The 14,021-nt window shown below is 40.4% G+C and overlaps 1 protein-coding gene and 1 long non-coding RNA gene across 11 annotated transcripts in view; one reads left to right on the top strand and one right to left on the bottom strand.

Annotated features, from left to right (window-relative positions):
* GLI3 (GLI family zinc finger 3) overlaps nucleotides 1-14,021 on the bottom strand; it is a 209,048-nt gene that overhangs the window by 116,394 nt on the left and 78,633 nt on the right. The gene's annotated exons all lie outside the window — the stretch shown is intronic.
* Nucleotides 6,323-7,737, top strand: LOC134167185 (uncharacterized). Its single transcript, XR_009966131.1, has 3 exons — nucleotides 6,323-6,503; nucleotides 7,379-7,495; nucleotides 7,653-7,737. It is a non-coding gene; the product is annotated as an uncharacterized LOC134167185 (long non-coding RNA).

Here is a 14,021-nt window from a genome sequence, read left to right as displayed (position 1 = left end):
ACAGCCACGCAGAGCATGCAAAGTTCTCTTTGTATCTCTCCAATCTCTCTCTCAAGGCTTGAATTTCTTACAGTTTATTTTTCTTCCAATATCTCACCTTCAGAACAGGTTATGTATTTTGGTGCTGCTCTGCCACCTTGCCTGAATTCGATTTTCGTTCGAGTACAGACATAGAAAGGAAAATAGAAGATTATTTTAAAAGAAATACATTTTAAAAGAAACACATATTCAATCCCTGACGGCTACTGGGGATGTTTCTGGCACAGCCTATTTTGTTTCTTGTGGGGTTTTTTGTTTATACGTATATATTTCTTATTATTACAGATGGATGCGGTAAGCTGTGTACACTTAAGTAGGGTACAGTGTATACGTTGTCCATCATTCACCAATAAAGAGGTTCTTATTTTCAGTACCACACAAGTTCATTCAACGAGCAGGACGTGATCACAGAAACATAGATCTTCCACGCTGAACAGACGTATCGTGATATATTCTAACAGGTGACATCAGTTACGCTGAGAAGACCCCATGCTTCTAAAACTAAAGGGATACTTTATAGAGATCAGCATCTATAAGGTAGCTAGAACTACAGATACATCTACCACCTTAGGCACATCCCTATAGACTGGTATCTCAGTCTGTGCCCACCAAGCTGTTCCTTACCAAACCAAAAACCTCTACTCTCAGCTTCAAGTTTAGTGATGGTTTGAAGGTTTTTGGATTGGCTGGGGGGTGGGGGTGTGTTTTTGTGGGGTGTTTTGTTTTGTTGGGTTTTTTTAATACATCAGTTCGTTACTCCTCTATCATTTCTATAAACCTTGCCTACCTATAGGAACTGGCACACAATATGCCGTTTACCACATTCTTATCACACCCTCTTAGTCTTCCTACCTCTTATTCTGTATTAACACCTTTAGATGATGTTACCCTTGTGTGGCCGTCTTCATTACTTTGGAAGAATTCATATTATACACCAGCAACACACACGAGTAATTTCTTCTGACCTTCCTACAACACAAGGGCCAACTGAGGAGCCTTCTGCTTAGAGCTCTTTTTCCCGTACGCCAAGATGTAGCAACAGCCTTCTACAAAGCTAATTTCCTTTCTGCCTGTTAATAATTACAAACCTAAGACTTTTGCATAGGTCATGTCTTGCTACTGCTTACATCAGACGACTCCTTTTCCTATTGTCTTTTGTTGCTTATTTGTCTAGACACATCAAGACAAGTGTCTAAACACATCAAGAAGTCCTTGTAATTCTCAAAGTAGAGGACTGGGTTTAACCTTGGTTTTTCACACCTGCTTCTTTGTTCTGTCCATCATTTCTGCCAACACTGTAGCACTGCTACCCTGGAAGCAAAGGTCAGATTCTCCAAGCTAACTTATGGATCAGCAACCCTTTCTGCCCTCTATAGAGTTCACTGTGCAGGCTCATTTCCTAAGTGTTGACTAGCAGGCATGCTACAGGCACCAAGACATCTCTCTATGACTGAAATTCACTGTTGCCGGTCAGAAGAATTGGGTCTGTTTCACAGTTGATAGTCCCATGAAGAAGTTCAAGTATAACTGTACTAGAGAAACTTAAGGACTACTGAAACCTAAAACTTCCAAGGTATATCACTTGTTAAGCCTTCTAAGGGGAAAAGCCTTAAGTAAATTTCTTACTCTTTTGAGACAGATGAGTTAACACACTGGTTTGGAGACCTGTGGATTATTTAATTTGAGATCAGATTACAGCAGGGATCAGAAGCTCTAAAGACACCCTATAATTAATACTTCCAAAAAACAGTGAGAATTTGACATTCTGTCTGCAGACTAGACCAGGCCAGATCTGAATGCAAGTTCTAAAGGGAAAACAAAACAATCACAAAGTACCAAGGGTAACAAGCCTCAGATCTGTTGGGGCGAGCAGAAGCAATCCTCCAAGAAGGAGCTTGCAAAATGCCAGCAGCGTGACCTTGCAAGAAGCAGTAGGAATCATGGTTGTATATACAGCAGAAGCAAATGCAACCATGAGAAAAGCCCAGCCCGTGGACAGAAACAAGATACTGGTAAAAAAGGTACTGGTAAAAACTACAGAGAAAGGACTAAAGAGAGTCTGTGTCCAAATAAACACAGTAAAATGCTTTGTAGAAGCGTTTAAAGGATACTTAATGAAATGAAGCCCTGAACGTAGATGGATCCCTTTTTACTTACAGGTAAATTAGAAACAAAGTCTCACAAGAAAAGTTAGTCAAGTAAAAAGTGAACCACAGAGTGGGAGAACAGCTGAGATATATATATATATATATATATATATATATATAAACACACACACACACATATATATATACATATACAGTGGGAATCTGACAGTTTGGTGATGTGGTGACAACATTGCCATCCAAAGTGCTGGCACAATTTCATCCCTAGGATGTCTATTCTGTTTCCATGTGTCTTAGGCTAGGCACTTGAATGTGTGACAAGACTGACAGCTAAGTTGTCCTGTCAAAGTTTAGTGCTCAGTCTAGGGTGTTTTTTCTACTCTGCTAGAAAAATCATAGATCCAAGTACCTGCAGGGCCAATTCACTCCATCTTAATCAAGGTGTTCAGAGCAGCCTGTGGCATGTAGGCATTTCCAGCTCTCACCACTGGCTAATGGAAAACCCAAACCTTCCTCCAGCCACCCAATTTTACCTCCCTCCCCTCACCATATTCATCTGAACTCTTAGACTTCACCTTTCAACCACTCAGAAACAACCAGAACACAAGCTATGCAATGAAAGCTCTACAACACAAGGCACATATATACGTGGAGAGCAACAGAAACAGGCAGCAGGGGTACTCCCATAGAAGGAAGCTGGTCCCAACTTCCACATGGAAATAACTAACCACAGGCAGAGCCACAGAAAGGCATCTTCAGTTCCTTTCAAAAAAAAAGAGGAGGGAGATACCTATGGATTCTGGAGCATGGAAAGTGAAGACAAAACGATCATATCAAACATATCAAATAAAACCTGTGGGGCACTACAGAGACCCAAGCTGAAAGCAACTGACAACAAAGGAATGTATACTATCAGCTGCACATGCAGCTTTCCCCTACATGGTGGAGTCTGAATATATGAGATTGCTGTTTAAACTTGATCACCAGAATGAGGTACCTGAATTCTTTGCCCTAAATGAGCTGGCTTATTCACTGTTAAAGGAAAGCCTCACTGCAGGCAGGTGTTCTGAGTCAGGGTTCCCATTCATTACTACCTAAGCATGCTGCAGAGACACTGCATGAAAAGAGAGGAAAAAGGTTTGACAGAAAGTACAAAGTGTGCAGAAGCCAAGAAAAGACAAATCGGAACAGAAGCAATCCAAGTCAGGAACAGTTGGAAACGACTGGACATTCCTCACTTCTGCTATCAGAAAGACATTTTCAGCCCCATTGAAAGAGGCTTTGTATCCTCTTCCCCTGCTTCTAGCTGCTCTGTAACACAGCTCAGTTACACAACATGGCATAACTGGTGGGAACCCCAAGCATGCTATAAATCCCAGGTCATGTAGCACCATGGTCCTACGTTTTCTGAGGGCTTTTTCTTGATTACGTAAGAATTCATACACACAGAGATATTTAATGAATTACTAAGACAAAATCTCCCCTCTGACTTCTTGGGCACCTGATCCTGCTTCCAAAAATACAAATCTAGAGAGTTCATGGGAACAGCCCCTGAAGACACACATTAATCCCTGTGCAGATTAATGAGGTTAACCCACACAGATAGGCTGGAAGCCATCAACTGACTGACCTAGTGATGGCTTGCAGACCAACACTGACTTCAGTGGGTCACCAGCTCACATGTTGAATCAGGCCATATTTTAAAGGGAAGACATTTATACTAAACCAGATTTTTTCTCCCTTGCAACTACAATTCTTTTCAGTTTACTAATACTTAATGCTTTCTTCAAAGTCAGAAAAAGCACAGAACAAAGGATCTACATTTACATATATTAACAGATTTAAAAATAGATATATATATGTATAGGAAAAAAACAATATAGGAGAGACTTTGTGGTTATTTTTAGCTAACATAAGAGGTTAATTCAGTGCAATAAAGCCTATCAACTTGTGAATGACTACAAAAATCACTTGTATAGTGAAGCTGAAAGAGCCATACTGAATGCATTCCAGTAATTTTTTCCTATCCAGGTATTATTGCCCCACTGCAGTGAGCTCAAGTTAGAGCTCTGAGCTAAGGCAGATCAGACATCACAGCTCACACAACAGAAACTGCATGGAAATGCTGCTTTATTTCCACCAGATACACAGGCGGCACAAATGGGCTTTTCCTATAGCTTTGTTTTTCCTCATCCTTATAGGCTAAGATGGACAACACTGGGTTACGCTGATTGCCCCTTACAGAGGCAAAACAGCATGTCAAGTTTCATCCTCCCCATTCCATCCCAAAACTGAGCAAGTCATCTCGTTTCCTGCTGACAACAAATGGCTGTGACCAAGTCGTTTCCCAGCCCAGCCTCAGTGACGCTTCTGCGATAAACAGTGTGTCATTTTCCATGAGGAAAATAGCATGTCATTTTCCATGAGGAAATGGTTAATTCAAACACAGCCTTTATATTTATGAGCTTACATTGGCACCCGGTTTTCATGTCAGCATTATAAGTATCAATAGGAACGCAAAAGACTATGACAGAATCATCTAGGTGACAGGCAGCTGTAATGTAACAGCATCCACGAACATCAAGCAACTAATGTGCTAGTTTTGAGAAGAAAGCTTCCTTACTGACAAGAAGTCACTCATGCTAATTGAAGTCCCATGCTTGGTTACAGTAAATGACAAATCTCAGGATCTCACATAGGAAAGCTTTCCTTTGATACATCTGCGGGCTTGTCGTGCTCTTCTGACTTATTGTAAAATAAAGACATGGGACAGGAGGCTTTTGAGACTCCAAAAACATGAAGAAAAATAATGGAACTCATTACTGAGCAGTTTTGACTTGTTTGAGGTCTGCTTTTGCTAGTGAATGGAACAAATGATGTTACGGGGTGAAAGCTGCCAAGTTTCATTAGAGTACTTCTGTGAAAGTGTATGATCTCAGAGGCTATACACGTCAATTTACAGTAGAGTTTAGATTAAAGTGATGAATGTGTATCTAGTGTACATTTAAATGCAATTTTAAAAGAAAACCAAGCTGAGGCCTTCAACATGCCACTGCAGATTCTCCAGTGTAAAAGCAGAGCACCTCAAGCTGTTGTTAGTCTCTACTGTGAACACCACTCTATTTAATTAAATGCCCACTATAATTGTAAAGTTCATTTCCTAACCCTGGCTTCAGCTATCAAAATACAAGCAGTTTGAGCAGTGTTTCATATCTGCTTGATCGGTAAAAGCTGTCAGAAGGTCCTGTCAAACATGAAACAGAGTAAAAGATGAATTTCCCAGTAAACACAGTTGTATTTTTCCTCTCTTTAGCTCAGGATGCTGGTTACCATTTCACTGTTTCCCTTCACAGCGAGCAGCCCAAGCACTCTTTCCTCCTGAAACCATTTCAGTATTTTTCAACTCTATTTACACAAAAAGCCATTCACTGAACCAGGCACATGAAGAAAACAAGATGAGCAAGGGTGCTATACTCTTCCCTACACATGTGGCAAGTCCATTGTCCACTGAGGACGTATTTAGGTATTTTTATCTCCTTGTTTACAACACACATCCAAACCACAGCTAAACTTACACAGCTAGAAACTCCCAATTCTGTCATTAGTTTAATGGAGCACAGGAGCAAGCTTCCTGCTTATGTCTCACATATTTCCTTTGAAACGGGTAGGTTGTGTGAAGGCAGCTGGGCCTGCATGAGGAACTACACATTGCCTACGAAGGGTAGAACGCTGCAGAGAGCCTCCATGTCAAAACCTTCCCAACTGATAACTTAATGTCGGTGCAGAGCAGCAGACAGATGATGTTCTGGGGCAGAACACCAAGCACACCACGGGCTCAGCCGCTCCCCAGGCTACACTGACACCTCTGGTCTTTAAGCTGGTCCAGGCAGCAGCTGGCTTTGTAGTACTCAAGCTGTACTTGATGGCAAGTAGCTGCATGCATTTGCAGGAAACTTTACTTTTTTAAAAGCAGGTCAGTTTATACTGAAATTGAACATTGTGCTTGTAGAAACAGGACCTACCAGCATCTGCTGGCAGCTGTGCTGGTCCACACACAGCTCCTCTTCAGTGCATGACATAGGAAACCAGGGAAAAGATTCTGCTTCGTTATGTGACTGCAGGTTTGCTGACTTCAGCTCTGGTATCTGGACGCAGCAGGCCAAGAACCAGAGGCAGAGATGCAAGCAGACACCAGCCTAAGGAGCAGGAAGGCTGCTACCTGGAAACAGCCTGAAAATCTCTACCTCTCTCCACAAGCTGCAGTAATATCCTTGTGCATTTAGGTGGGAGCAGGACTTTGAACCATCTAATTAGCTGAAGAATGAGGTAATCAGCAGCAAGCTAATGCCTACAAAATAGGTATGTATTTTTAAATGTCGGAGGAGACTTCAGGGGGTAAGACCATAGGTCACAGATAAGCAGTAAGGCATCAGAATGATACTCCAGTGGTATTCTGTTTTACACTGAGGCCCTTGAGCTAAAAAACAAAGGCCAGTAAAATAAGAAGTTGTGTTTATTGGGTCCCTAGACTTACCATCTAATACAGCTATTCATCAAAATACTGCATGCTTTTTGCATGACAAGCGTCTTGTTCAATCAATGGAAAACTGCTAAAAATCCCCTAAATATCCTATTCTAAACAACGCTTAGCAGCTACAACCAGAGCCTGATTTTGATTTATTGAATAATTTGACCGGAGAACACCTTAAGTCACAATAACATTAAGTGCAATAACTTTTCATTCCTTTGCTGAACACCATATGAAATTAAACAAAATAAAAATTGACAGAACCAAGTTATCCTGAATCTATTCCAGATGGATTAAGTTCCCTATACGTATTAAATGGAGGTTTTCAGCTTGGGTTTGACATTGCATTTCACCAGCTCCCAACACCAAATCAAAAATAACCTAGGATGCGTTACCAGCTCCTTTTCAAATCTAAATATTTCTGATACTAATTACAGAGCAAAGGGAAAATGTTGAAGACATTTCAACTCAAACAGCCCTGCCATTCTGATTAAAAAATATCAGCTTTACATCTGCAAGAAATTTATAAAGTGGACTCTTTACAAATTGTTACGGAGCAATTTGTGCACAGTTAGTTCTTTGTTTAATCGAGAAATCTGCCCAAACCCTGATTGTGTGCTTATTTCCCCAAGGCTGGGAGTGAAGGTTATTTCATTATGCCTTTTGGGAGCAGCAATCTATCTAATACGTTTCTGAATTATTCCAGACTGAGACGAAGCTGAACATGAGAACAAAGCCCTGCTTCCACAGCAGAAAGACCAGCCTAACTCCCAGCTGGGAAGACTTAGGCAGAGATTTATAAGTACAAACACTGAAGAAATTTGTAAGTAATTGCATGTATTTGCTCTCTGTTGTGGTATGCAGTAAACTAATTTTTATTAAAACATATCAGCACAGCACTGCTCATTACACCCTTCCCAGTCTCTTCTTGCAAGGTTTTAATGACGGTTTGGTTTGGGTTTTTTCCTTTATTCTTTCAGAGCAAGAGTGCTAACGAAAGAGGGCAACAGAAATCAGGATCACCGACTGATGTCTGCTGTTTATGGAGGCTAGAATGCACAAAAAACACATCTCTGTAATTACATAGAATATTGTAATTGCTCCCAGTGAGCAGAGAGGAAATACACTACTCCTCCCCACTCTATTTATCAAGAACAAAAATCTTCTGGAGTGTATGCACCTTCACAAACCATCACCTTTGGAAAGTAACTGTGAGATACTCAACTTTACCATTACCTACCTATTGTGTTTCTTGCTACATACTGAAATACCCATATATTTCATTAGTGCCCACACACCGTAGGTACACACTCTGCAAGAACATTTAGTTCAGCTGCTGCTGCGGTTTGAAGTGTTGGTTTAAGCCAGCACTGGTAAAGCCTTAGTGGTCCCGGGCACTGGTTATGTCAGAGATCGCTTCATTCAGTGCCCAGGATATGGCACTAAGGATCACCACATTTAATTATCATGGTGGGAACTCTATGCAACTGCAACACAGGTGGGTTTTTTGAAGAGCAGGGTCTTCTTTCATGGTATGTTCTTCTCCAAAAGTTTTGTTCAAGTTTGAGCTAAACTTAAGCCATAAAATGGAAGCCATTTGCTTTCCAAATGTTTCCTAACAAAGTGGACACCTCGAGAAGCCAGAGCAATATCTGATACTGGAGAATGCCAGGGATACCCAGATTTATTGCATGCAATCATGGTCCAAAACTGCCTATTCCAAATACAATTTGTTTCAAGTCTGTTTAATGTTGCTAGGTGACAGAAGCATACCTAGCTAACACATCACTTGCAAACCCTTAGCAGTTTAAAAGTAAAGGAAGAAGTGACTGTGGACATGAACTGGACTCTGTCCTTGTACCCTCATCAGGTAAGGAAACATATATTCCCCACCTACTGGAACCTTCATTGCAACCTAAACTGGTAAGATTTTACAGTATAATATCACATTAAACTGTTTTAAGAGGGCACAGCCCCTATTTATTTGAAAGCAAATATTCCTGTGTAGCACTTGCAATATCCAAAAAAAGATGTTCCTGCATCATCCTGTACAGAGAGTTCAAGAGGAAACGTTCGTTAACACAGAGCTTTGGTAAAAATGTAATGTACATCTAGTCACTTGTACTTGGGGGTTTTAGGAATATATCATAAGCACTTAGCATAATACACCAGGCTTATTACTCTTTCATGCAAGATTTGCTCTGTAGTTCTTAGTATTTTGACATTAGAGCTACAAAAGCAGCACTTGGGGTTTTCAAACCAATAGTCAGAATTTAGCCTGCCTCTTTCTACTACAAAGCTAAAATAACTAGTAATTACTTGGAGTTGAGTTAATGTAGCTTAAAGTTGGTAAGAATGCTGCGCTTATTTACTATGGGCAGTGTAAGATCTACGACAACCTTAACTACTAATTTTCACATTTATAAGTGTTGGGATTGTCTAAACTATGAGACAGGTTAACCCCACTGTTTTCACTTAGCAACTGTAACTGGCTATTAAAAGAAGTGTTTTCTTTCCAGAGTTTCCCCATGAGGTCACTGCACTACGTTCTACATCCAAGTTCCTTTCTTTCTATGAGGATACCTGAAGTTTCAGCTTCGTTGCACGAAGGCACTTTACTGGGGACAACAATTAAGCCGACACTCAACTCTGAGACTTTTCAGTAACAACCTGCAGTTTGTGGAATGCAAGGACACGAGTAAATGCTGCAATATGACAATGAGCTTAAGAGTATGGTTTGTTTTTCAAAAAGCCTCTTTCAGTAAGTGTGAAAAAAACCATGAGCCCATCATGTAAAAATGAAGGTGTGAGTAGAGCTGGCCAGACTGATAATTGCTCCCCTGGGACCTACCATGTTCACTGCACACCTGACAACATCTGCACTTTCATTATGAAGCAGAATTAACCAGGTGCATTACAGCACAGCTTATTTTCACCTTGGTTACTGGCAAAATACACACAAGGATGATATCACAGTTCAAAACTAGAAGTTAGGGCCAAGATTTGCAGGAACCCACTGTAAGAGTGGGATTCACCTTACTAGGCATTCGGAGCGTAAATCCTATTAATCTGAGACTCCATTAAGTTAAAACACTCTCAAAATGACCAAGCACCCAACAGCTTCCAAATAAACCCCCAAAACTTTGATGCTCAGTACTTCTGAAAAATCAATTATTTTACACTGCTGCCTGAAGCTCTAGTTTGACTCCACATGGTTCCAGAAGCAACTTCACAGCTTGAACAGTAATTAACTATCTAAATACTGACCCAACCTCAGTTCTTAAGCTGCTTCATGTGAAAAAAATTCTGGCCAATAAAAACACTTTGAAAGAACAAGTATGAGATGAAGGGTTAAAAAATTACCCATATTGAAAACCAGGTTAGGAGCAAAGATTTGAATCCACTTTGGAAGTCTTTCTAGTTAATTGGTAAGGTATGGGCTTAGCACATTAGACAAAGACTTATTTGTGGCTTTGCCACAAACTTCTTTGGAGATCTTCAACAAATCTCAACCTGTCAGTTGCTACAAATGCACAGTCTGTGCACGCTGCTCTGAGAGAAAACTAGCACTTCATACAGAACACATGACATGGGGCCTCTCAATCAAACCCCTGGAATTTTGTTTCATTTTAGGGAAAAAACGCAGGGGTCCGTGATGAAAACATTCTCCACTACTAGCTGCTCTATACTGACTTTATTTATAACGAGCAATTGTGTTCAACAAGTCCCTTACTATCTTAGAAAACTGCTTTCTTGAGCAGATGGAAAGATTTACTTCCCCACATTGCACCTGGTAAAAAAAATAGGGTACGCACCAAGAAACAAGAGAACAGACAAGAGACCGAAGTATCAGAGGAATGATTTCTACTCAAGCTGGTTTAGAAGTACTTCACCTGTGTTCTTGTTTTTAGAAGACAAGATCTAATCCTAAACATACCTGCAAGCCTTCAGGTGTTTTGGGTGGGGTGGGGAAGGGTTTCATCCCTAACAAGTTGAAAACTGGTTTGTGTGCTTCACAGGATGAGACCCTCTGCTTTGCTGAATGAGCTCTGCCTACCTGCCAAGTCTGGACCCCACTGTTCCATACTGTACCATCCCTGACTTGGGAAAGAACCCATCTGCCACTTTACCAGAGACCTGTATGTTCTTCCAAAGATGCAGCCAGTGCTCATATACTGGGGAGTTGAGCTGACACCTACTGAGCGCTCAAAACCTATCGGAGCTGCTTGAATGACATTCCACTGTGCCACCCAGTATTCAGGTCCTTGCTGTATCTTACAGGCTACACTGATACTGCCTTTCCCAAGACAGAAAGCTCTGCAGCACAAACAAGCTCAGGACAGGATCTAACAGTACAGAGCCCACAGAAATAACCTACTGGTTTGAAGATTTTCACTTCTTACAGCATGAATGGAAGACAGGTAAGTAAATTCCATGTGGCTCTAGCTTTGGGAGACAGAGGCCAGGAAGAAAGTATGCACAGAGGTGAGGAGAACTGATGGTTCTGGGGATATCTGAGCACAGATGAACCTAAGTCTGGAAGGGAGAGTCAAGGTTTCTCCTTGTTTTCCGTGAAAAGTTTGGATGACCTTGATGGAAAAAGAAGACCAAGTTGTTGCGTACAAGGAGACACCCTAGAAGGCTCTGAAGAAAGACAATCTGGAAATCCAGCCAGCTTTTTGTTTTTCCTAATCAAACTCTTGGTTAACGTGATTTGCATCTACAAGAAGTGTTCAACACAACAGCTGGCAACTAAAATCCACTGCAGCAATTTAACTGAGCTGAATTCCTACAGTTCTCACAAGTCACGTTGTATTTGATAGATTTCTTGAGTATATGTTTCTTCTTGCAGGGCTACTACCTACAATTTCTATGGTCACTTCTGAAAGAAATCTGTAATACTGTAATACAGTATTCAGCAGCTGTATGGTATGGATGCAAATACTTCATGCACACACTTCTGTTGTATTGCCTTTTCACACTGGGAAGTGTTATCTAAATGCCAATAAAAAGACAATCTGGTGTAAGCATCAGATTTACTCTGAACAAGTCCTTGTCCATTACACATTTGTTAGCTTGAGCGCAGTTTGGATTAAACTTTTGCTCCTTCCTAACAAAAAAGGTAAGATTCTGCTCCTACTATAAAATACAGAATTTATTACCATAGGAAAAAAAAAATAGACTAATGAGAGCTATAAAGCCCCAAAGCTGCAATGAAATTTTTAATATATGTAACAGAAATATACACAACCCTATATATTTATACACAGAGAGGTTTGGGTAGCACATGCTGTAGTAGATTTATGTAACGACTTACCCTATTTTTAGCTGATAACTTTCTGGAAACTTCTTTTTCAGGATTTATGTTTTCCATGCTTGTTCTCCTATTGAGCAAACTCAAGTTTTGGTTTATGTCACATCCTAACAGGTTTTCATTTTCATATATTGTTTTCCTTCCTCTCACAATGAAAGAATGGCTGAACTTTACAGTTTGAACTCCCAGGATGGCTGACCCCCACTGATTACAGGGTGCTTTTGTTGATTTAGAAAACAAATACTAATATTAGTAAATGTTACCATGGCGTATGTACAAACACTGCAAAAGCCAGCCACTTCCCTGTCTCCAAGAGACATTATTCCTCGCACCCTGGGTAAAGGCAACCCTAGGAGTCAGCCCCAGGATCCTGAAGGCAACTCTATCCATTCTTTGCCTCGATACAGACTGCACAGCTGAATCACTGGACCACCACATTCATTGATCACATTCTCATCAAGCTGTCCAAAATCAGCACTTGCCTTTGTCCCATCCTGCCCACTTGCCTTTAGGATGGAAAGGGAAGGAAGCCAGGGCTCTTAACAGAACAGGTCACAATTTGGCTCGGTATAGCCAAGCACATTTTCCACCTTAAACACACTCAACCACTGTGCTGAGGCATTGCTAAACTGCAGCATGGACTTTTGGTTTGAAAAGATGCTTCATAATGGCACCCTACACCCAAATTACACAAAGAGCCATTAAATTCAATTAAATACTTAGCACTGGCAGTTATCATGCATTTGTCATGAGGTGGAAAAAATCTCACACTCCCTGCATTTTATGAAGTCAGAAATATAACAGCAGCCTTCAAAATAGTTCTATACAAGTCTAAATTGCTGACAACTAGTTCTAATGTGAAATTAAAGACAGGGACATAAAATTAACATCACATTCAAAGTATTTGTATCTTAGAGGCAGTAAGTATAGATTATTCTGTTTACATACTCAACATATACAGATCAAGACTGCAGATACAGCACTTGACTGCATGTGTATAGATAAATCAGGTGTGTCTGTATAAAGTTAGGCTGCCAAGAATTTGCCTCTATTTCTTCAGAAGACAGGTCTTCTTGAAGGCATCTACAACACCTCACATCATGACGTATTTTATTACCTTGATTTTAGGTTTTTTTTTTCCCTTAGTTTCCTGCTTCTCCCATTTCCCCAGCACCACCACTCAGAATTAGCTATGAGGGGAAAAATTTGTATGGGCAAAATTTAACAATCTCCACAAATACAGTAAAAATTAAATATGTGCATTACTCAAACTATGTGCAGTTTGGACATGGAAGACTGTATGAAGGTCACAGGCATATTTTATGGTAATAATGGCACCATACAGTTTTATATAGCCACCATTAGCTATAGGGTTTCCTATAATACTTTTTACATATAAAGAAAACTAATCTGCTATACATGCATTACAAACACTTTTCAACACACCACGTAACTTGCAAAGAGAACACTTGAAAAACACCCCGAAGGCTTGTGAAGGTGCTGTTTTCTTGCCTTTTCTTTATAAAGTAAAATCACTACATAACTAATGACCAGGTACCTTGTAGGCAACAACGCACAATTCATTATTTCACCCCAAAGGATCTGACTTACAGCTACTGCTGAGCTTTCTACGTGGATTTTTTTTCTTTTAAATAAAACACACTATCACCTTCCAGAGTAATTTGAATTTAAGCCATCAAGCTGCTTCATATGGCTTCAGAACAGCTAAATTTAAGGACTTCTAGTACATGACAGAGATGAGCCCCTTAAGCTATTTATCACCCTCAGAGCAGTTAAGTTTACTCCTACCTGTCAGGGTCACTGGTGCTGTTTTTACTTAACCAACATGAACCTTTGTCTCACTTTTACCTCAACCACCATCTTAAAGTTACAGCATTAAAATGACTTCGTAACGCTTTGTTCAATTAGGGAAATAATGAATGACACTGAAGAAAGAATCCAGTTCAGAGTGATGTTCCTTTCTTTGGAATCAAGGCTGCGTGCCCGTTTTCCATCTCCAAGATGCAGATCTATG

Source organism: Pezoporus occidentalis, unplaced genomic scaffold, assembly GCF_034315485.1.
Source record: "Pezoporus occidentalis ecotype Australia unplaced genomic scaffold, CSIRO_AGI_Poc_V1 ctg28, whole genome shotgun sequence".
Lineage (NCBI taxonomy): Eukaryota > Metazoa > Chordata > Aves > Psittaciformes > Psittacidae > Pezoporus > Pezoporus occidentalis.
The sequence above is the reverse complement of the archived record's forward strand: the minus strand, read 5'-3'. Positions and strand labels throughout refer to the sequence as shown.